At 41.7% G+C, this 26,294-nt stretch overlaps 1 pseudogene; it reads left to right on the top strand.

Annotated features, from left to right (window-relative positions):
• Nucleotides 1-10,158: 10,158 nt before the first annotated feature.
• Nucleotides 10,159-10,276, top strand: LOC145396423 (5S ribosomal RNA; annotated as a pseudogene).
• Nucleotides 10,277-26,294: the final 16,018 nt, after the last annotated feature.

Genomic DNA, 26,294 nt, shown 5'->3' with positions numbered 1-26,294 from the left:
CTGCAAGTAAGAAGGAATGTTGCCTCCCTTGCATTACTTTACAGATATTTTTTTTGGCAAATGCTCAGACGAAGTTGCGTCCATGGTGCCACCTCTCCATGCCTTCCCTCGTGCTACACGGGCATCTGGTAGTGCTCATGACTGGAATGTCACTCAACCATATTGCAGAACTTCTGCCTATCAGAATTCTTTCATTCCCCGAACTGCATCTCTCTGGAACTCGCTTCACCAGAGCTGTTTTCCTCCAAATTTCAACCCACAACTGTTCAAGTCTAACTGTTACAGATATTTTATGAATAGAGGACACCAGTACTCTGGTGTATGGATTATTTTTTTTTTCCCCATTTGTTTTTCCTTCCTCTGTTCTGTTATTTAAAAAAAAAAAAAAAGTATATTTTTGGTACTTGTGAAAACAGTGAAGTGTTGGCAGACAGTGAGGTATTACTGAAGTTCGTATATCATCGTTACGAGTACTCGTGAAAATAGTGAAGTGTTGTCAAGCATTAAGTGTAATTGCAGTTGGTAAAGTCTGTACAGTTCCAGTGCTTGTGAGAATAGTGAAGTGATGTTGGAAAGCATTAAGTGGAATTATTTGGATAATAAAGACACTGAACTTTAAGAAGCCAGTGTTTATCTACGACTCCTGAGCTGGTCCTGTGTACTGTACACCTATAGGCTGACCATAGGAAGAATAACTCACTGGGCAAAGTCCTTCCTGTATTGAACTACTGCTGTTGGAGCCTGTGGTAGTGTGGGGTGAGGATGTAACACTGGTGTCAGGAGTGGGATTATTCAGGGCTGCAGTGAGGCTAACCTTTGACATGGAAGCAGGAGGTGTGCAGACAAGGGCTCGAGCTGGGCAGGAGGAAATGTCCCTGGCGACAATGTGAAGCTATTACAAGCACAAAGTGCCCAACTACAAACATAGAGTGAAGAACAGAAAGAGCTCAGAAATGAACTCAAAGGACAATTACAGGCACAAAAGAAAGAACTTAAAGAACAGTTACAAGCATAAAGTGTACAACTAAAGGCATAGAAGGAAGGACAGAAAGAACTCAAAGAACAATGACAGGCACAGAATGAAGAACAGAAAGAACGATATGAACAGCTTCAGGAGGCATTATAGGAGCAACAGAGAGAATTACGATTGAGGATGCAAGGACAGCTGGATGCTTTCATGGGCAAAATGAAAGAAAAGCAGTAGCAGTTGAAGGAGGAAGTGTATGCTGAGCTATACAGCAGCAGATGTGTGAGGTATGCAATAATGTTATGGAGTTCAGACAGCACCTAGACGACCAAGACAAGCATGTAGACAACCAGCTGAAGATTAGCGAGGAAATAGTGACACAGAGTGCAGACAGCATGTAGACAACCAGCTAAAGATTAATGAGGGAACTGTGATGGAGGGCAGTCGGCACGCAGATAGCCAGTTGAAGCTTGTAGTCGACCATGTGAAGATAATTAGTGAGAAAATTGAGGCTGTAGAGAAATATTGCACTGCTGAGCTTCACACTAGTGTACAGAGAGCACATGAAAGGAATTGACAGTAAATGGTGAATCTTGACGGATCCCAGGTATCTAAAGGTAGCTTTACAGGGTTGAATAATCAGAATGCAGAAATTTTAAGCCCTGGCCTTAAATATGATGCCCCACTTTATAGGGCCCAAACCAGTGAAGTGCATGGCTATAATGGGGGTCCAATTAAAAAGAATCCTCAAGAATTTGATGGTAAAGTATCTTGAGAAGCTTACCGTGCACGGTTTGAGTTACTTGCAGATCAGAATGGTTGGGATAATAGGCAGAGGGCAGTGCAATTTGCTACTAGCCTTAAGGGTGCCACAATGGAAATTCTGGGCCAGATGTCAGTGATGGGGAGAAACAGTTATCCGTCCCTAGTAGAAGTGCTGGAATGCAGACATGGAACCATGTACCAGACTGAGGTTTACATGTCAGTGATGGTGAGAAACAGTTATCCGTCCCTAGTAGAAGTGCTGGAATGCAGATATGGAACCATGTACCAGACTGAGGTTTACATGTCAGTGATGGTGAGAAACAGTTATCAGTCCCTAGTAGAAGTGCTGGAATGCAGATATGGAACCATGTACCAGACTGAGGTTTACAGAGCAAGATTCTAGAGCCGTGTACAGGCTCGAGGAGAATCCCTACAGCAACTTGCTCATGACCTGAAGAGTATGGCTTACAAGGTGCACCCTGGAGCAGCATATAACCTGTTGGCTATTCTACTGAGGGACCAGTTCATTGATGCTCTTGATAGTGCAGAGTTGAAAGTGCAAGTGAAGCAGGCACAACCAAGAAGCATGCAAGAAGCACTAACCAGGACTCTAGAATTTGAGTCCAACGTCAGGTCCAGTACATCCACCTTTCAGACAGGTCGTAGTGCAGGAATCAAGGCATGAAAGGGGCAGGTATATGAAAAGGAAAATTTTGAGGGTAGTTGGTGGTACTGCAAAAAGCCAGGACACAGAAAAGAGGACTGCTACAAGTTGAAGGGGGAACAGGAAAAGACTGGAGGAGGCTGCTGGTTCTGCGGGAAGTCGGGGCACAGGAAAGTGGATTGTTACAAATGGAAGATGGAGCAAAAACTGAACAGTGCAAGGAAATCTCAGAGTGCAACAAATGGGTGTTGGACATGTGGTGAGATGGGACACTTCAGCTATGGGTGTCCAGTTGAGAAGGATGCGGGTAAATTAGTGAAGGCTGGTGACGAGAGGCAATAACCAGCCAATTTTTCCTAAGAAGCCCCACCAGTGAAGAAATGCAGGAGAACCTTGATGAATAATGTGTGAGAAGACAGAAGAACAGATGGCAAGGAGTGTAGCAGGAATGAGACTCTTGGCAAGAAATGCCACCGTACAGTTGTGACATGGCCAGTGTCAGACGCAGAAGACCTGAAGAAGATACAGATGGAGGATGCAGATTTGCCAGTGCTAGAATGGCTACAGCAGAGTAGTGTGACCAATTTGGGAAGAAGTTTCCAGATTAAGCCCTGCGACCAAAAGCTACTGGAGTCAATGGGACCTTCTTCGTTCGAACAACGAACTACTGGAGCATCAATGGGAGACACCCGATGGGCTCAGCAAGTATTGGCAACTGGTGATTCCGAAGAAGATGAGGTCCGAGATCTTGAATGAGTCCCATGACCAGATCATTAGTTGGCACCTGGGAATGAAGAACACTCTAAGCTGACTGCAACAGAGGTTCTATTGGATTGGCACTCATCAGGATGTTGAAGAGTGGTGTCAGGCACGTGATGTAAATTATGCCAAGAAGGGACCCAAGAAACGTGGTTGCGCCCCTCTCCAGCTGTATCAATGGATGCACCGATGGAAGGAGTCGCGGTGGACATTGCTGGACCTTTGCCACTCAGTTAAAGAGGAAACCGGTATGTATGTGTTGCCATGGACTACTTCACAAAGTGTCCAGAAGCCTATGCCATCCCCAATCAAGAGCCTGCAACTGTTGCTCTGGTGTTGGTTAACCAGTTTTTCTGTCATTTTGGGATGCCACAAGAGCTAAATTCAGACCAGGGTAGAAACTTCAAGTCTGCTGTGTTTCGTGGGTGCTGCAAGTTACCGGGGATCAAAAAGACCAGGACAACCCATAAGGCCACAGTCAGATGTGATGTGGAGAAATTCAACTGGATCCTGGGAGAACTGGCCAAGTACTATATAGAGGGACAAACAGAATGGGACCAGAAATTACCGCACTGCTGATGACATATCAGTCTGCATCCCATGAGTCTACCAGCTGCACCCCTGCAAAACTGATGTTGGGCCACGAGTTACGTTTACCCATTGACTTGTTAATGGGAGGACCACCTGGTGAAGAGCTGCCCACAGACACCTCCAGCTATGCGATGCATCTTCAGCAAAGGCTGGCTGAGGTACAGTCAGGGAAAGTTCCGAATTACCAACTGTTCGGAGCACCGGTGGTCAACGAATAGTCACAAAGCAGCAGCAAGACGACTCTTGTCTGGTAACTGTGTGTGGGAGGGAGGGTGGCCGGGGGTGTGGGGGTTTGGAGAGTTACATAGGTGTAGGTTCATGAATCATAGCTACTTGACATAAATGAGGACTCACATTTATCTGTCTGTCTGTCTATCTATCTATAGATAGATAGATTGATAGATACATATTTTATATAGTGGCTTTGTTTTCAAGTTAACACAAAGTATAAACATATGTTATATCGTTACGAATATCTCCTAAGGAAACGTCTCATGTTAAAGTCGACAGGGAATGAATGCATTCAAACCTCTGTCCGTACCCAGCAAACTTCCATAACTTTCCTGATGACACTAACTCTACAGACATCTACATAGTACTGTATTTTTAAATAAAATGCTAGCATTACATTGTCATCTATCCATGCAAAATTAACTCAAACACACCATCCAAGTCATACACTGCAGACTTACACGTGATTCCCAACCTATCACCAAACCCTCCTCTGCCTCCAATCCCCCGCATCCCCCTCCTTCATACTCACAGTTACCAGACAGATAAGGTCTGGCTGCCGCTTCACATTCGTCTCACACCAGTGCTTCGAGAGAAGGGTAATGAGGAACTTTCGCTGACTGCACATCATCAAGTGCGAGGAGCCCTCAAGTTTTCAGGAGAGGTGATGAAGTGCAAGTATGATGCCAAGGCAAGTGAGGTGAGCTTCAAGGATGGTAACCAAGTTTTGTTATACAATCCCCAGCGAAAGATGGGACAGTCACCAAAGCTGCAGAGCCCGTGGGACGGGCCTTACACTGTGTTGGACCGCCTGTCAGATGTAATGTATCAGATTCGGGGAGGCAGGAAGTCTCACCCGAAGGTGGTACACGTGAACTGTCTGTGGCAGTACCATAGGCCAGCACAGTATAGCCTGGGACGCCTCAGAGGAATCGTGCTCTCCTGCAGCCAAGGATGTTCAGGACGACCAAGGAGCTGAAGTGCAAGATGATGGTGACAGTTTCCCAAGAGAAGAAGCGAGTCACGAAGAGGACCAAGACCTTCCTGGAGGGGTGGACTGTGTGGAGGAGCAAGGACGTTGCCGGAAACAGTGTAGAAGAGGACCTGGTAAGTTGAAGGATTATTTTGTGTATAGTTGGATGTTTCATTAGGATTAAGGTTTACGTTTGTAAATACTCTGCAGTTTTGCCGGGTTGACAAAAGACTAGGGAAGGGGTAGTGTAAAGAAGGACTACGGAAGGGGTAGTGTAAAGAAGCATGATTTGCCAATTAGGTAGTCGAGAGGCTTCTCGATGTTTCCCGTTCAGTACGAGTCAGACTTGCCAATTTGCCTGCTGTTTGTGAGCACAGTTATTTCGTAAGTTATGCATTAATTTTGCAGCTCTTTTTCTTTGCAATGTTATATTTATGTGATTGCTTGGTAAATTATGTATTTTAAGTTCTTATGGTAAATGATTTAGAGTGTTATGTAATGTAAGAATGCTCTGGCATGTTTTGGTTGTCTCCGAGTTGCTAACAGTTGTTGCTAGGGGCAGGTATAGGACCAGCACATCCTAGAATGTTGGAGAAACAAGGAAGATTATATAAGGATGGGGAAGAGACTACAGTAAGTTAAAAAAGTTTAGTCGGTTTTCAGCTCAGTTTGAGTGTAGTGCAGTGTCAGTGCAGTGAAGTTTGTATATTTTCAGTACTGATGAAAGTAGTGAATTGTTACTGACGCTCGTGTATCAACGGTACTCGTGAAAATAGTAAGTGTTGTCAAGCATTAAGTGTAATTGCAGTTAGTAAAGTCTGTACAGCTCCAGTGCTTGTGAGAATAGTGAAGTGAAGTTGGAAAGCATTAAGTGGAATTATAAGGACAGTGAACTTTAAATGGAAGATCAGTGAAATGGCAAGTACGATTGTCAGCCATGAGAGTATTATGGAGGAATTCAAAAATTATACAGAGACTGTTAGGCAAGCAAGTAGTCTGATAGACCAAAATAATGATATTGAAGAGAAGATAACCTGGGCGACTGAAGTGATGCAAAGTTATAAAGACGATATGGCAACTACGTATGCTGAAATGGTGAAAGTTAGGAAAGACTTAGAAACAAGAGTTGAAGCAAACAACATTAGAAAGGAAGAGAAAAAAAATAATCCAAAACAACCCCAAACTGGTCAAAGATTCAGCAGATACCGATAAATTTATAGTAATCACCGGGATAGAGGAGGAAGGAATAGAAAACAACATTTCAAGAGACAAAAAGGAGATGGCAAATATTATGAGCACATTGAAGGAAGTGTCAGAGAAAATCTGTAATAATGACACAGAGGAACACAAAAAGCTAGGGAGATGTGAGAGAAATAAGTCAAGGCCTCTGAAAGTAACCTTCCAGAGTGTGAACACTGTGGAGGCAATAATAAAAAGTGCAAACAAACTCATGGAAAAAGAGGAATTTAAAAAGGTATGGATAAGACGATGCCTAACTCATGAGAAAATGGGAATACTAAAAGAGAAGAGGGAGGAGGCGAAAACAAAGAATGAGAAGATCAGAAGAGAAGAGTACATTTTTTTTTTTTTTTAAATGACTACAGGTAAGAAAGTGGTACATAGCCAATAGGGAACAGGAGGAAGGTAGTGGACTCAAGTCATGGCAAGTATGTAAACATGATGGTTGGGTTGATGTACTCAAATGTAGAGGGGATGGTGTCTAAATTATTAGATAGAAGACTATATCAAAGAAAAGGAGCCACACACTATCTGTCTGAAACAAAATTAACCCCAAAGATATCAAACAATACCCTAAAAGTAGAGGAATGCAATATATGGAGAAGAGACAGAAATTTAAGAAAGGGAGGAGGAACTATAAACTTAACAAATAACAATCTGCAAGTCAAAGAAATAAAACTAGATATACCCTCACAAGTAGAACTGATTGCATTTGAAATTAACACATATGAAGGGAACTTAATTGTCACAGATTTATACATGCCACCTAAAACAAACACCTGAGAAAGAGGCGAATATGAAGACCTGGCAGAAAGTACAATTCAGAGCTTAAGAACATTATTACACAGAATGGAAGAGAAATATTAAAGAATTGTATTAACTGGAGACTCCAATTCAAATCTAATTTGGAATATTCTAAATGTAAAAAGTCATGAAAGCGGTTTGGATCAAAAGCTCTTCGATCTTGTGCAGGAGTTCTTCCTAACACAGCTTGTAAAGGAAAACACCAGAAAAAGAGGAATTGATGATCCATCCATACTAAATCTTATATTTACCAGACCAGAAAATGAAATTAAAAATATAATATATCATCCCCAATTCGGCAAAAGCGACCATGTAGTCTTAAATTGTGCCTTCTGGATTGCATATGACATTACCAGCAATAAGAGTTACAAAAAGAGTCTAAATTATAAAAAGGTCAATTATCATGACCAGAAGAAGTACTTCTTAGAAATAGATTGGGAAAAAAAATTTAGAGGACAAGATTTAAATATTATGTATAGAATATTCTGTGATCTTTATGAAACAAGAGTCCAAAAATACATCCCACAGCACAAACCAACAGAAATGAAAATAAAGAAAAATGGTTTAATACAGAGTGTAAAAAAGCAAAAGAAAAAGGAGACTTGCTGTGGAATAGATATAGAAGACACAATAGTGAGAGGACATAAAACAACTATTAACAAGCTCAGAGACAGTCTGAGGAGGACATCGTAAATAAAAGTAGTGATCAACCTAAGCTTTTTTACAGCTACATCCGAAGTAAAACCAAAATTGAAGGTAAAATACAATCCATTACCGATGAGAGGATCAACCATATACAAGAGAAAGATATTTGTTAAGCACTAAATAAAAACTTTCAATCAGTTTTTACAAAAGAAATAAATTTTGAGAAAGATGATATGGAATATGCATGCCCACACATATTACCAGATATACAAATGTCAGAAAAAGAAGTACAGGAAGAGTTAGAGTACGTAAATTGGACAAAGGAAAAGCAAATGGTCCTGATGAAATTTCAGGTTGGGTGTTACATGAATGTGCAGAAGAGCTAAGCAGACCATTGTGTTTAATATTTAAGGAATCCTTAGATCAAGGTAAAGTACCTGCCATTTGGAAGAAAGCAAACATTGTTCCCTTATTCAAGAAAGGGCATAGACAGGATCCACTCACCTACCGACCAGTATCACTTACCAGTGTTGTAAGTAAGATACTAGAAAAGCTGATTAGGGAAGTCTGGGTAAAACATCTAGAACACGGTATGATAACAGAGGCAGTTCAGTTTTAGGAAGGGAAAATCATGTGTTACTAATCTGTTAAGCTACTATGATAGATTTACAGAAACATTACAGAGAAGAGAAGGATGGGTGGACAGTATCTATCAAGATATCAAGACAGCATTTGACAGAGTACTGCACCAAAGACTTTTATGGAAACTGTACCATCAAGGATGCAGGATTCTCTCAGAAAAAGGGAAATGAGAACAATATTAAGGGGAAATTACTCATCATGGAGGGAAGTGACCAGCCAAGTGTCACAGGGTTCAGTGCTTGCACCAGTTATGTTTTTAGTATATATAAATGGCAAAGACAGTAACAATGGAAATGGAAGCTATCTAAATATGTTTGCAGATGATGCAAAAATTCAAGGGAAAATTACTAACACAGATTCTTGCAGTGCTGCAAGAGGAACTGAACAAGCTTCATGAATGGAGCAATAAATGGCAAATGGAGATTAATGTGGATAAGTGTCATGTAATAAAATTTGGTAAAAGTGCCTCCAAGTCCCCCCCGTCCCCTGCAATTTCGCTGCCCTCCCCCAACTTTCACCCCCTCTCATATATCTCTCCTCTCCATCCTTTCATCCTCGGTGTGCCTTTGTCTCTCTCCCCTTCACTTCACTCTCAGACACTCCCCTAGTCAGTCGTTCACTCAACATCCTTTCCACATGGTCAAACCACCTTAATGTATTTATCCTAATGCTTTCTATCACATCCTCTTCCACACCACAATGTTCCTTCACTTCCTCATTTGTGAGTCTGACCCTCCATGTAACTCCACGTGCTCTTCTGAAGGATTTCCTTCATTTTTGCATTCACTGTTTATCTGATGACGGCATATAAACCTCCCTGGCTTTTTAAATCCTATCATGTGTAATACATAAGAATTCACATAAATCTTTATGACCAAAAACATTTTTTTTTTTTTCAAATCTCCTAGGTAGAGAATTCAGTTCATATTATATGATCTTAAACATTCAGAGGAGAGTCATTACCCTTAGTGCAGAAAGTGTTAATAGGAACATACATTAGCCAGAATTAAATTTAAACTACATACATACTTTTTTTTTTTAATAATGAATGGAGGAAGGAAAAACAGGAAAAAAAAAAAAGTCCATATGCCTAAAGGCATCCTTCATTCATAAAATATTTATAACAACTGGATTTGAATTGAAGTGGATTAAATGTTTGTGGGAAACAACTCCCAGGAAGTGAATTCCAGAGAGTAGTAGTTTTGGGGATAAATGAATTTTGATAAGCAGAGGTTCTGCATTGCGGGGGAGAGAGTGTGGATTCATGGGCGCTCCCAGCTGCCCGAGTATTTCGGGAGAAAATGTGAAGGGGAGGCACAATTGAAGCTAGTTTGTCAGAGCACCTACGGTAAAAATATCGATAAAATAATGCTAAAGAAGCAACATCTCTACGTACTGATAAAGAAGGAAGGTCCTGCGTAATGGCAGGATTATTGATTAATCTAAAGGCTTCATTTTGAATTTTGTCCAACTGCCTCAATGCAACCGCTCCACATCCACTCCACAGTGGTGAACAGTATTCGATCTGAGAACGCACATGACTTGTATATTGTGGCCATCTGCTCGTCAGTGAAGAACTCACGAACTCTGTACATAAGTCCCAATTTTTTGGAAGCATTTTTAGCAAGGGATATAACATAAGCTGTCCAGCTTAGGTTGGGGTTTAGAGTAACACCTAGGATATCAATTGTGGTGGATATGGGAATATTGACATCATTTAAAATTATGTGAGAGTCTGAGGGATTCTTTCTGTTGGAGAAATTAATGTATTTAGTTTTCTGAGCATTAAATGAGACCAGATTTGTTTGTCCCCATTGATTAATTTTAGAAAGGTCCTGGTTCAGAGAAATTGCTGTGTTTATTTGGGAATTTATAATATCAAATTGTGTACCACGTTGAGTACACCGCTTCCCGTCCGATCAGCGAAGTTAAGCAATGTTGGGTCTGGTTAGTACTTGGATGGGTGACCACCTGGGAACACCAGATGCTGTTGGCATCCCTACGTGTCAAGTGGGGTTGGTGGAGGATTAGTGCCCCTCCCTGTAAAACAATTAACTCTAAGCCCTTGACCACCCCGTTTGGGATACATGGCGTCTGGCAATGAATGAATGAATGAGAAAAGACCAGATTGGTATTATAAGTTGGGAAGATCAACCCTACACATATCAGAAAGGGAGAAGGACCTAGGCGTAATTATCAATAACGGACTATCGCCAGATGATCACATCAGTGAGAAGGTATGTAACATGTATACATTGCTTGATAATATGAGAGTAGCATTTACATATATAAATGAAGATATGCTGAGGAAGATAATAACATCATTCATCAGACCAACCCTGGAGTATGCATCAGTAGTCTGGAATCCTCATCTCAAAAAACATATAGATAAGACTGAAAAAGTACAAAGGGCAGCCACAAGATGGGTACCAAGCTTAAGGGATCTAAGCAATTGGAGAAAAACTGGAAACACTGAATCTACCAACACTGCAGGAGACATGATTATGCTACATAAATGCATCTCAGAGAAAGAGAAAATAGACATAAATGAATATATATCATATGGGGAAGCATCAGCAAGACACTGCAAAAAACTGCATAAAAGGAGAGGCGGTAAAGACGAAAGGAAATTCAGTTTCTCAAATAGGGCAACTGATCAGTGGAATCCACTACTCAGTGAAGCAGTGTGTGCCAAAACTATTCATAAATTCAAGGATATGTATGATAAAAATGGTTTAATACACGGGACAGTACGAGCTTGACTCATTCCTGTAAAGATACAATTAGGTAAGAACACACACACACACACCGCTTGCTGGTGCAGTGGTAACGTTCTCGCTTGCCAACTGGTGGACGGGAGTTCGCGCCTCGCTCAGGTTGCGAAAAGTTTCACTGACGAAGTGGGTGGTTACTGTCCCCCTTGAGCAAGGGGATGGGTGTGCGTGTGTGAAGGTCACAGCCTTGCCCTTAGATCGGACTATATGAGCTCTCAGCTCCCTTCCGGGAGGGTAAAAGCTGACGATCATGATCATCAAGTGATCCTGACCGACCCGGTGAATTACACACACACATACTGTATTTGACATTCTATGCACTGAATGAAATCCTTTTATTAATTCTGTTGTTCCGAACGAAAATAAACATAAAGAGTTGTAATATTAATATCATATTTATTAACACCACACTGTCAGGCTGGCAATACTGAAAGAAACGGACCAGGACTATGACAGGTGCGTGACAGCTGCAACGCTCCCACAATATGCTCAATAATATATTTTGAGAGTTCATAATAGGCTGCTTGTATTTTTCAATAGAAATGGTTTTCCATCAGTATATTTTAATAACTGACATAACTAGAAGAACAGGAACCTCTACAGTGACACCATAACGAACCAGAGTAGCTATCGGGATTGGGGGTTTCAGCAGCCACCTCCCCTCTAACTGGTATCCACCACGAAACACAAGATTACCTAAAACATTTTCGAAAACATCACTGTGAGTGTGGCTACTCCATGACTATTACTGAAACGTAGGCCATGCACATAAGTATTGTTTATTGGCTAACGTAATCCATAAGGTGAGCTGGTAATGTATTGCACATGTATTTTAACACAGCATTAAACTGTAGGTAAACATATTATATATGCGTCATTGCTCATTAGCACAAGCTGATAAAGTGTGTGTGTGTCTAATGATGGGCAGCTGACTAGTTGAGAGAGAGAGAGTCGAGGTGGTGGAGTAGGCTGCATGTTGTCCGTAAACGAGGTGGGGTATCTTATGTTTGGTGTAATTTAAAGAGTGTAATCAGTTGTCTAATATAATAAATAATAAAAACAAACAGGTTTATTATTATTTACGATACAGGATATCATTGATGCCTTAATAAATATACTGTAATGGCGAAGAACGTGTAACTGTTGGAGGAAACGACGTGACCCCATTTCATCCCCCTTCCCTTCACCTGCCAAGCTCCCGCTCACTTCCATACTTCTCCCTTCCCCCTGCGTCACGCCACTTGTAGGTGAACTTGCTCACTGTTTCTGAACCACAACTCAACCTGTACCGTGGTTCACAATACAAGATAAGAGAAGAATAATTTGATGTATCTCAGACTTTATAAATAGCACAGTGCACAGCTCGTTATCCCAAACAATCACACAATATTTATTAGCCAATATCACAGCATAATACAATGACCACATATTAATATAATACGGCACAGAGGATAAAGCTTGGCAATTCGAAAAATTGTCAGGCATGTACACATGAACACACACATACGCGCTGTTGCCACGTTAGCCATATCCCGCGACTAGGTGGTCCAGGTGGAACTCTTGTCAAGTGTAAGTACAGCACATAAATACGTGCTTATGCATTTACGCACGTAATCAGTACGTACACCTTCGGGCAGAAATTCATGATACAGGATAATTTGCCACCAGAGGTCAGGTTATTCGCACACGACTACCCCCCAACTCCCTCTCCTTACCCCCACCACAACACTGATTTGTTAGGCGGATGGATCGGAGATATGAAGCTTCGCTCACTATCACGTCTTGCCGTATGTAATGTTACTTTTATTTAACCTATTAGGTGTATTATCAAGTGCATAGATCCATCTTCGGTTCCATGAGAAGTATTTATAGCGAAGTTTTAGCAGATTTCAATAAATGACCTTCAAGTATAGAGTCTGGTTTCCAAATAGTTATCCAACGTGTTCTAAGCGATAGACTAAAATCCAAGTAACAGTTAAAAGTTATAAGGCCACATAAGTCCCTCTCCTGCCTTGTCATCAGGACAGCCACATATGCACCCACCTACTTATCCACCTACCCACTCTACCCATCCAACACAACCCACCAACCTCATCCCGCCCATCCACCCACCGATCCCTTCTAACCACCCTGCTAACCCACGAATGTCATACACGAAGCTCACCCAACAATGCCACTCAACACATTCACTAATTCAATTCACCCTGAACCCATCAAGCCACCCAACCCAACTAACCACTTAGATCATCCCGACCACCCTGGCTACCAACGGTGCCCACTCACTCAGGCGACTCTATGTCCACGCATCCCAACAACCTATCTTGCCCACCGACCCCTACCACCCACCCTGTTCACTCATGAATTCCACCCACCCTGCTTACCCAACAATGCCATCCATCTCATCCATCCACACAACCCTCCCACCTCCCCCTGAACACTCCCCACCCACCTCACCCTGCACATCCACTCATCCTGTCCACCCACTCCTCCCACTGACCCACCCGCCCATCCACATGCCCAACCACCCTTCTTACCCAACCCCATTCACTCCGGCACCCCATTCACCCATTTGAACCCGATTTATCCATCAAACTCATCCAAACCTAACTTACCGACCCCTCCCTGACCACCCACATATCCAGCCACCTATCCACCCAGCCCACCAAACGCATCCACTCACTAACCCATTTACCCCTACAACCCACCCAAAACCACTCCACACACCACACCCAATAACTGTCCCTCCCTCCCATTTCCACCATTACCACTGTCCACCCACCCTGGTGATGCACCGAACTACCACACCCACCAACTCAACCTCATCAACTCACCCACACAATCAACTGACACACACACACACACACACACACACACACACACACACACACAGACTGCCACAGTAAGGATGCATCCACACGTGAGCTCCAGCAAGTGCTGGCAACATATAAGCAACACAGTAACGACCACGCTGCAAACATGTTGGGAACAGCAGCGTCCAGATCATTTTGGCAACATCATGATGAAGTCTCAACTGCCTGGTATGGATACACTTATCCCATCGCATCTCCTGCAAGTGTTCGAAGCTGCACTGAAACATGTTTGCATACATCTGTCCAAATACTGCTGCAAACGTGTTCCCGAACATGTTGCTTGCCGTCTTGCCAATGTATGTTTGAAAGCACGTGTGGACTCGCCCCAAGACATACAAAACACGCATAGACACACATACACACACACACACACACACACACACACACAAAGAGAGACAGAGACAGACAGACAGACAAAGAATACACGCATAAACAGACAGACAGACACACACACACACACATAAACAGAGAGACAGACAGACAGACAGACAGAGAATACACGAATAAACAGACAGACACACACACACACACACACACTGGCGCATACAGTGAGAGAGAGAGAGAGAGAGAGAGAGAGAGAGAGAGAGAGAGAGCATAAACAGAGACAGAAACACACACACACACACACACACACACACGCATATAGACAAGATTGAAAAAGTTCAAAGGGCCGCTACAAGATAGATACCAAGCTTAAGGGACCTAAGCTACGAAGAAAGACTAAATAAACTGAATCTACCAACGCTAGAGGAGAGAAGGAAAAGACGTGACATGATAATGCTATATAAGTGCATATCAGGAAAGGAGAAAATAGACATAAATGATTACTTAACATATGGAGAAGCATCAGCAAGAGGACACTACAAAAAACTGCATAAGAAGAGAGGTGATAAAGACGTAAGGAAATTCAGTTTCCCAAACAGAGCAATTAATCAATGGAATGCACTACCGAATGAAAGAGTGTGTGTCAAAACAATTCACAAATTTAAGGATATGTACGATAAATATAGTTTAAGACACGGGACAATACGAGCTTGACTCATTCCTGTAAAGATACAATTAGGTAAGAACAATTAGGTAAGGTAAGCACACACACACACACACACACACAAACTGGCGCATACAGAGAGAGAGAGAGAGAAAAAAAAAAACATGCATAATGACAGACACACACACACACACACACACACACACACAGAAACAAAACACGCCTAAACTGACAGACAGACAGGCAGAAACACACACACACACACACACACACAAACAAAACATGCATAAACAGATAGACAGTGTTATGGGGTGTATATTACGGTGCACTCTTAACCCTTAATTAAGCACCAAAAGGGATAAGATAAAGTTTGCAAGAAAACTAACTTAACTTTCCTGTACACTATAACATACACAACCAAAGAAGAAACCAGGGTTCGTTTTACAAAAGGGAGGATTCATATAGGCCTCAGGATACAAATATAAAACAAGTTATTTCCATACCTAACCAGAAATACACTCAGTGGAAGCTAAGTACTCACAAAGCTCGAGGAAATGTGGAGACTTCGAAGGTTAAATCCACATATAAATCACACACTATTGTAAATGGAGGAGTGAATAAAAAATAGAAAATGGTGCACAAACAGTGTGTTTTGTAATCAAAGTCACATATTGAGTAGTGTTGGGGAAAAGTGCAACACAACGTGACCAAAGTGTAACGTGACAGTAAATGACAAAATGTGTACAGGGATGTGTGTACAAAAATAAGACAAATGTGTCTCTTCACATTTTCCTGGAGCTTATAAAGGAGACTTACTCCGCCTTTCTCAGCTAATTAACCACTAGGCTGTCTTAAAAATAATCTCTGTCCATACAGAAACAATAGAGGCACCTGCTACGAATGAGGGTCTCATACACTTCACACAGAACCAACTGCGTGCCATCAAGAACGTGACGAAAGTGCCATTAAGGCTTCTAATTGGCAAACATCCCTACTTTGCTCCTCCCACATTATGTCACACCCACAGTTCAAGGACAAGAGGAACTTTCTGTGTAATTTGTGAGAAAAACATCTGGTGTGTTATCAGCTGAGAAGGCAAATGTTGACCGCTTGGGTAAACACAGCTGGGGACCAGGGTCACCCTTACAGCCCGCAAAACTGGTAAGAAAAATGATTTATGTTCTTAACCCCCCCCCATCCCGACGTTTTCTGGGCAGTGGTACGCCCCAGTCCCCACATTTTTGGACCTTTTTTTTTTTTTTTGGCTCAAACATCCGCTTTTGGTGAGAAACATCGAAAATTCATAGAGAAATTGCTCACCTGAGGTTTAAAATACTCGATCCAGGTAGGAGTACCTCCTTACCTTATAGGGTTTTCTATCAGGCTGGCTGCAAAGAAAACGAGTTCTATGGGAGGATAACTATTCCACACCACTCATAAACGGTATTTATTTATTTATTTGGTACGAATTTATATGTAGTACGAGAGTATATTGGTTTTCAAACAGTAATATAGGCATTATAAGCATTGTTTCACTAACTCATCACCATTCCTGACCTTTTTTTGCCACATTACCTGATCATCATTTCTGACTGTTTCTTCCTCTAATGCTATGTAAAGTTTGTCCTCCACATTGTCATCGATTGGGGAATCACTCTTGCCCTGAATTTCGTACCGTGGCATGACATGGGTTTACTGGCCAGGTCACTGATAACAGGTGAATTGCTGAGAAAAGGTCATGCAGGGGGGGGGGAAGAGGTCATGCTGGGTAAGGCACCGTACCTGCCTGGCATCTTGTAGAGGAAGGTGTCACGTGTATATATACCAAAAATTACTCACGAAAATTGAAAATTGTGCAAATTAGAGACCTTGCAATTGATTCACGTTAATTTACGTCTCTGGGATATGAGTGCACATCATGTGAGGACGTGAATTCACGTCTCCGGGACGGGGCGGGTTAATGGCTCGCTTCTCTCTCCTTTCATTATCATTTTATCTTCTTTTTCACCCATTTGCTACTGGGGTAACTACGCCAGTGACACCTCCCTTCCTGAGAGAGAGAGAGCATAAACAGACAGACAGACAGAAACACACACACACACACACACACACACACACACACACACACACACACACACACACATATTTCAACCAGGTTAGACTAAATGATTGTTCATTATAAAAAGGAAAAAAATAATAAGTTTAAACAAGACTTGTAAAAACAGGAAATAGAACCAAGACGAAAGAATACGCTGAGTCATCTCTGAGGTTTGTTTAGACTACAAAAAGATGGAGATTGTAAGTATATGCTTTGCACTTTAAGTATTGCAAAATGGATACATACTTCAGTAAAACAAATTTGGAAAAGAAAAGGGATAAAGGTAAAAAGCAAAATGATGATTTCTACCAAGAACTGGTTGAAGTAGAGACCCACAATAGACTGGTTGAACGTGTAAACAAACTAGAAATGGCTTTCAAAAATGAAATTGATGAAATATAGAAGCAGATGCACTTGCAAAAGGAAGAAATAGAAAAACTAGGAAGGGAGGCCAATAAGAAAGACATAACCATCAGTGAACTAACAGTGGAATTGAGTACGCTTAGGAAGAAAGTGAATGAAATGGGAAGTACAGTAGTTAATCACGAGAGTGTTATGGAAGAGTTCAAAAATGACACAGAGACAATTAGGCAAGTTAGCAGTCTTATTGACCAGAGCAGTGATATTGAGAAGATAACACAAGTAAATGAAGCTGTGAAAAGCTACAAAAATGATGTAGAAACCACGTAGCCTGAAATGGTGAAAGTAAAGAAAGACTTAGAAACAAGGGTGGAGGAAAAAAGCATTAAAAAGGAGGTGAAAAGAATAATCCAAAACAATCCAAAGTTAGTCAGAGATTCAGTAGAGATAAACAAATCAATAGTAATCACTGGTATAGAAGAGGATGAAGTTAAAAACAAGATCACAAGAGACAAAAAGGAGATGGCAAATGTAATGAGCTTACTGAAAGGAGTATCAGAGGAAATCTGTAGTAAAGACATAGAGGAACACAAAAGGTTAGGGAAATACGAGAAAAGCAAGACAAGACCTCTAAAGGTGACTTTCCAGAGTGTAAACACTGTGGAAGAGATACTAAAAAATGCAAAGAATCTTAAGGAAAAAGAGGAGTTCAAAAATGTATGGATAAAAAGATGCCTAACACAAGAGGAACTGGAATTACTGAAAGAGAAAAGGGAGGAAGCAAAAACAAAAAATGAGGGAAGATCAGAAGAGAACAAATTTTTTTACAAAGTAATAGGATTGCAGGTACGAAAGTGGTACACAAACAGGATGGAAGAAAAAGGAGGAATGTAGTAGAACCATGTCATGACAAGTATATAAACAAGATGATAAAGTTGATGTACTCAAATGTGGATGGAATGGTATCTAAATTACTAGAGATGAATGATTATGTCAGAAAATGAACCACAAATAATATGCCTAACTGAAACAAAATTAATACCAAGGATATCAAATGACATACTAAACTTAGATGAATACAATATAAGGAGAATAGACAGATATTTAAAAAAAGGAGGAGGAATTATAATATTAACTAAGAAAAATCTAAAAGTCAAGGAAATAAAACTAGATATACCATAACAAGTAGAACTGATTGCAGTAGAGATCGACACATCTGAAGGTAAAGTAATTGTAGCCAATTTGTACATGCCACCCAGATCAAACACATGGGAAAGAGACGAATATGAGGACCTGGCAGAGAGTACAATTCAGAGTGTAAGATCATTGCTACATAAAATGGAAGAGAAATCGGAAAGAATTATACTAACTGGGGACTTCAATACAAATATAAATTGGAATACTCTAGATATAAATAGCCAAGAAAGCTGTTGGGACCAAAAGCTCCTGGATCTCGTACAAGAGTTTTTCTTAACGCAAGATGTGAGGGAAACCACCAGAAAAAGAGGACTTGATGTACCTTCAGTGCTAGATCTAATATTTACAAGGCAAGAAAATGATCTTGACAGTTTAACCCCTTAACCGCGGGTATTGTTTTGGTCTGACTGTCCTCTCCCGCGGGGGTTTCAGCCAAATGTAAACAAACCTTTAAACCTTAATAACTCTGCACAGAATAAAGCTAGAGAAAAAAATAAGGTACCATTAGAAAGTACAAACCTTCAGCTTTCCATTGATGTAGGTTTCATGACGTCGTTGACTTTCACAGGACGAGGAGAGCCGTTAGAAGTGAGGGGTGTGAAATAACTATTTTACGCCCCACACACCAGTACCAAATGCCAACCACTCTCTCATAATAGTAATATAAACATATATGAACACTGTACATACGATAAACACCCACCCTGTGTTCACTGAGGTAGGTAAAAGGCACTTCCCTGCGGCTGCGCCCGCTCTTCACTGCGGCTGCGCCTCACTTCACTGCGGCGGCACCCGCTCACTGACGTTTCCTGCGATCTTTTCATTCTTTCTAACTTCTAATATTATTTTACATATAATATGGGCAATGTACATTATATTTACAATGCACTTATTACTATATTGCGTCACTGGCGCATCACAGAATTACGTAAGTGCCGCAGAATTCCACAAGTGCCGCAGATTCTCTTATTACAATATCACTTATTATACTGGCCAATATTTCCTTTATTTTCTAGGCAAAATATCCCTTATTACTACATTATCCATTATACAATTATTGGCAAAGCACGTCACTGTCGCATCACTATATATCACTGTCACTTTCAGTATTTACTCAGAGAGTGGTACTCGGCAAAGCACGGAGTTACACATAGAGCGACTTGGCATTCAAGGCACTGGTGTGTGCTCATTTTTCTCGTCGTAGGCCTTCGTGTGGTGGTTGAACATACTCTGCAGCGGCCCTGTGACAACCTGCCGCCTGCTTTAGGAGGCAATTTCACAAGCTGGTGCCGGCTCATGTAATTGCGGCACTCAAGACGGTCAGGTTGTGTGTCAGAGTGTCGCCTCGGGATCAATGCCGTCACCTGACCAAATCGTTCAAGTAGCTGCTGAACGACAGTCTTGGAAAACTGTCTCAGTGATGGTTGCCTTATGCCCCCGACTTGTGTCTTGTAAAGAATGAAGGCATTGAGCATGCACATATCGAGCATGTGCAGGCAAGCCTTCCTGTACCATCGGGTGTTTCTCCTGAGACAGTCTATTTCGCCAATCATCATATCAGACTTATCAACGAGTCTCATATTTACATTATAATCAATGACGGCATCAGGCTTCATGATTGGCTCTCCCGTCCTGTAGCTGACCTTCCCAGTTCTCTTCATTTCCCCCTTGTGGATGGTGCTGATCATATTGACAACCTTCTTGTCATGCCACCTGATCGCAAGAAGCTTTTCTGACTTCTTCAGGTGAACATCTCCCCTGGATGATGATGATGCTTCGGGGAAACTAGGCCACTCTTTCCTATAGCTCCGTACAGTGCCAACAGTGCCAATGCCGTGTTCAGCAAGGTATTTGGAGAGTTTCGGTGCTGTGTAATAATTGTCTGTGTACAGCACATGATTACCACCAAAATACCTCTCCATCAGCACTTTTACAACGGAGCCAGAGAAGCCAAGGGGTCTTTCCTGTTCACATCCATTGTGCTAGCCGAGTAAATGACAAAATCCATTATATACCCCGTCTCACAGTCACACAGCACAAAGAACTTTATCCCAAAGCGGTGGCGTTTGCTGGGGATGTACTGCCTGAATTTGAGACGTCCTCTGAACAATACCAGGGACTCGTCTATGACGACTTTCTGCATAGGCCTGAAAAATCGCATAAATCGATCCCTAATCTTGTTGAGGAAATCCCTCACTTTCCACAAAGGGTCAGTTTGGGACGGGTTGTCATTATCAGCGAAGTGCAGGTATCCAAGCAGCTGTCGGAACCGATCCCGTGACATATACTTCCCGAATATGGGGATAGTAGTTATGTCATCCACGAGCCAGTACTCCTCCAACTCATGTCTCTTTATATGGGGCATCAAAAACATGAGTGCAAAAAAAACATACAGCTCTCTGATCCCGACAGGCAACCACGACACTTGCTTTGGCGAGCCAATAGGTCGCAGCCCTTGTGCTGCACACTGAGTTGCATACCTATTGGTCTCATCGCTGACATGCTGCACAATTTCATCATCAAGGAAGGCCAGGAAGTAATCAACAAACTCATCACCTGCGTTGCATGGGAAGGCAGGCTGTATTCCAGCATTTGTCATATCAAACGGTGGATTGTGTGGCTGGAAATCTCCACCGTCAGTCCAAACAAATGCATCAACTTGCCCTGTGCGTGGTTCAGTGGCAGGGGCAGGTTGCATTTCACTCGTTTCCCCGTGAGAAGGAGCTGATGTAGAGGCAATGGGTGAGGCAGGAGGTGAGGCAGGAGGCAAGCGGGAGGTGGGTGAGGCAGGAGGCAACGGGGAGGGGGGTGAGTGCGGGGGCGTTGAGTGCGGGGGCGTTGAGTGGGGGGGTGGCGCGGGTGAGGGAACTGAGCGGGGGGCAGGCGGGGGGGTTTCTGACCTGGTGCGTGGTGAAACTTGACCCTTTCTACCCCGCTTATCACCTCGCTTATCGCCTCGCTTATCGCCCAGCTTTGCCCTCCAACTGCCACGCATCCCCTTTGTTCTAGGCCTGCCTGCACGGCCTGCACGGCCTGCCTTCCCTCGCTTTGCAGGCTTTGGTAATTCGTACTCCTCAGATGATGTAGACTGAGGAGAGGGCACGACAGATGATGATGATGATGATGTGAGGGCAATTGGGCTAGGGGAACGGGAAATTGATGGGAAATGCTTACTAGGGCCTGGTGTGGGAGACGTGAGCCTGCGCTTCACTCCCTTCCCATGTGCAATACCAGATTTGCCCATAGGAGCCTTTCCTTTCCCAGAGTAAGTTGGGGGTGGTGGGGGGGAATCAACACGATCACTTTCATCACTGTCACTATCAATGGAAAATGGTTCACCACCAATCACTGCCAAATCATCACTGCTTGCTGTGAGTGTGTCACTTTCACTGCCACAATCAAGAGTAGTACTTACTGTTTTGTCCAGCTCAGTTCTAATTTCAGGAGTGCTCAACCCCTTCTGCCTCGCCGTCGGCAGTTCCTTTACCGGTGTAGAGGTAGAGGGAACACTAGCACTAAACATTGTAGAGGAGGAAGCGAGCGACGATGAGTCGGGACGGAGCGCCATTATCACGCACAGAGCTGGACAGATACTGACTGACGCGGGTCAGGGCAGGGGTGGGGGGGGTTCCCTCGGGGTTGGAGGAGGGAGGTGTGGGATGGCTGGCGTGGAAGAACTCGACAGCTACTCTTGCGTGAGAATATTTGCGCGCCGGGAAAACGCGCGGTGTTCAAAATATTCACGATCATTCCAGAATGCCACCCGCGGTTTGGTCCAGTTTTGTCGCCGTCATTCTGGAATGACACCCGCGGTTAAGGGGTTAATATATCACCCTCCACTCGGCAAAAGCGATCATGCAGTACTATATTATAACTTCAGGATAGCATATGACATAGTCAACAGCAATGATAGTTACAAAAAGAGCCTAAACTATAAAAAGGAAAATTATTAAGACCTAAAGAAGTATTTCTTAGAAGTTGATTGGGAAAATGAGCTTAGAGGACAAGATTTAAATGCTGTATATAAAAAATTTTGTGAATTTTATGAAATAGGAGTCCAGAAGTACATCCCACAGCACAAAGAAGCAGATAAGAAAATACAGAAATGGTTCAATATAGAATGTAAAAAATCAAAAGAAAGAAGAGATTTGATGTGGAATAGATACAGAAGACACAATAGTGAAAGGGCGTATAATAATTACAAACAGGCAAGAAACGATTATACAAGAATAAGGAGGGAAGCCCAAAAACAGTTTGAGGAGGATTTAATAAATAAAAGTAGTGATCAACCAAAGCTGTTTTACAGCTATATCAGAAGCAAAACTAAAGTAAAAGATATAATACAATCCATTACGGACGAGGGAATCACTTATACACAAGAGAAAGATATTTGTGAAGCACTAAATAAGAATTTCTAATTAGTTTTTACAGAAGAAAAAAATTTTGAGAGGGACTATGTGGAACACGCATGTCCACACATACGACCAGATATACAAATAGCAGAAAAAGTAATACAGGAGGAGTTAAGTGGATTAGACAGAGGAAAAGCAAGTGGTCCTGATGAAATTTCATGTTGGGTATTACGAGAATGTGCAAAGGAGTTATGTAAACCATTATTTTTAATTTTCAAGAAATCCTTGAGTCAAGGGAAACTACCTGATATTTGGAAAAAAGCAAATATTGTCCCCTTATTCAAGAAAGGAAATAGACAAAATCCACTCAACTACCGACCAGTATCACTGACCAGTGTTGTAAGCAAGGTATTAGAAAAACTTATAAGAAAAGCTAGGGTAAATCATCTAGAAGAACAGAGTATGATAACAGAAAGACAGTTTGGTTTCAGAAAAGGAAAATCATGTGTTACTAATCTGTTGAGCTACTATGACAGAGTAACAAACACAATACAGGAAAGGGAAGGATGGGTGGACAGTATCTATTTAGATTTCAAGAAAGCTCTTGACACAGTACCACACCAAAGACTTTTATGGAAACTGTACCATCAAGGAGGAATTCGGGGCAAACTGTTCTGTTGGATGCAAGACTTTCTCATAAAAAGAGAAATGAGGACAGTACTAAGAGGAAACTACTCATCATGGAAAGAAGTGACTAGTGGAGTACCACAGGGTTCAGTGCTGGCACTAATCATGTTTTTAGTGTATATAAATGATATAAACAGTAACACTGGAAATGAGAGCTATCTGAATATGTTTGCAGATGATGCAAAAATACAAAGGAGAATTACTAACACAGACTCTTGTAAAGAGCTACAAGAAGAATTAAATAAACTTCATGAATGGAGTAGTACATGGCAAATGGAATTCAATGTGGACAAGTGTCATGTAATCAAGTTTGGTAAAAGTGTAAAAAGACCTGATTGGGATTATAAGTTAGCAAATAAAACCCTATACACATCAGAGAGAGAGAAAGACCTAGGTGTGATTATCAATAACAGACTATCTCCGGCTGACCACATCAGCGAGAAGGTACGGAACATGTATACACTGCTTGCAAATATGAGAATAGCATTCACATACATAAATGAAGACATGCTAAGAAGGATAATAACATCATTCATTAGACCAACCCTGGATTATGCGTCAGTAGTCTGGAGTCCTCATCTCAAAAAGCACATAGACAAAATTGAAAACGTTCAAAGGGCCGCTACAAGATGGATACCAAACTTAAGGGACCTAAGCTACGAAGAAAGACTAAATAAACTGAATCTACCAACACTACAGGAGAGAAGGAAAAGAGGTGACATGATAATGATATATAAATGCATATCAGGAAAGCAGAAAATAGACATAAATGATTACTTAACATATGGAGAAGCATCAGCAAGAGGACACTGCAAAAAACTGCATAAGAAGAGAGGTGATAAAGACGTAAGGTAATTCAGTTTCCCAAACAGAGCAATTGATCAATGGAATGCACTACTGAATGAAATAGTGTGTGCCAAAACAATTCACAAATTTAAGGATATGTACGATAAATATGGTTTAAGACACGGGACAGTACGAGCTTGACTCATTCCTGTAAAGATACAATTAGGTAAGAACACGAACACACACACGCATATAGACAGTATCTAGAAATTTCCCATTGGGAAATTTCTAGATACTGTCAATCAAGTTCTGGACAGGTAATCTGCTAAAACATTACTAACACCTTTTACATGTCTTACATCAAGGGAGTATGGTTGCAAAGGTCAATCTAATATTTTTGTCCTTAAATCGGGACAAAAATTTCAGAGGGTGGTGATCAGTGTACAGTTGGCCGCACTCCCGCGAGGGCCACCTTAGTGTTGGCAACGCTGGCCGAGATAGTAACCGCGAATCATTAGTAGTGAGCTCTGATCGAAGCATTCACAGGACATGAGGGAGGGAGCGGGTTTGAGGCGAGTAGGTGGGTGCCTGTACACGAGAGGCGAGATATGACGATTGTTGAGGCGACAGAAAAGTGTAATATTTATTAAAAGATTTTTTTTTTTTTCGGTGTTACTTTTGCCATCATGAAAAGTATAAAGATCAACTTTAAATATTATACTGCAAAACAAAGACAACCGATTAAGATTCATAATTGTAGACTTTAATCGTATTTTATTTTATTGTCATTTCCAAGCAATGGACGCTGTAAAATACAGAAAAAAACTGCCTGAAAATAATGAATCAGAATGCTGTTTATTAATCACATGTAACAAATGTAACTTCATCCGGAATGTGGCAGCTGCTGACACCACTGGCACATATCAACATCGCCCATATCTAACGTTACGTAACAAGCAGTTTAAAATCGCATCGTTGCGTCATCGCATCGTGGAGTTATCAGGGCTCCCATTGACCTATATATATATATATATAGATATATATATATATATATATATATATATATATAGATATATATATATATAGAGAGAGAGAGAGAGAGAGAGAGAGAGAGAGAGAGCAAGAGCGAGAGAGAGAGAGCACGAGAGATAGAGAGAGAGAGAGAGAGAGAGAGAGAGAGAGAGATCACAAATTGTTTAAAGTCTCATTGGTCAAGACGCCCATAATTTCATTTTTACAAACAACCATCTGTTGCCATCGTGTCCGTGCCCCTTTGCCCATCTCGTACTATGTAAATTTTTACATAGCAAAATCTGACTATAGCATTTAGCGTTTAGTATCATTAATCAGAATGTAGAAAAAATAGTAAGGTAAAAGAGTGATACAGCATCCCTAAATGCGGTGTTTGTTGTTGGGTGTTAGGAAACGCTTGATAAGGAGGATACGGAGGTGTGTGCTAGGGGTGTCAGCAATTACCGCATGCAGTATTAAGGATTCACATTTGCTATATTCAATAGCATTATGCTTTATGGTTTCCAAGCATTAACTGTGCCACTTTTCACAGAGGTAATAACTTGACAATAAAGGTATTAAAATATATATGATTTGTTACCAGGTATTGTAGATTTTTATTATATATAGCTTCCAGCCTTCAACTCATCTGTTTCAGACGTCATCCCTCACCTCTCGTGCATAGGTATCCCCCCACTCTCCTCAAACCCCCTTCCTCCCCCCCAAACTCTCTCTGTACGACTCTCTCTTACTGGCTGTGGATGCTTCGAACGCATCTCTCTACTAGTGTTTCAGAGTCAATATCTTGGCCAGCGTTGACAACGCTGTGGCCCTCGCGGGAGTGCGGCCAGCTGTACACTATATCACCTGACCCTGGACCAACATATACAG

This window comes from Coenobita brevimanus, chromosome 37 (genome assembly GCF_032717465.1).
Source record: "Coenobita brevimanus isolate Jiangsu-jjx chromosome 37, ASM3271746v2, whole genome shotgun sequence".
NCBI lineage: Eukaryota > Metazoa > Arthropoda > Malacostraca > Decapoda > Coenobitidae > Coenobita > Coenobita brevimanus.
The sequence above is the reverse complement of the archived record's forward strand: the minus strand, read 5'-3'. Positions and strand labels throughout refer to the sequence as shown.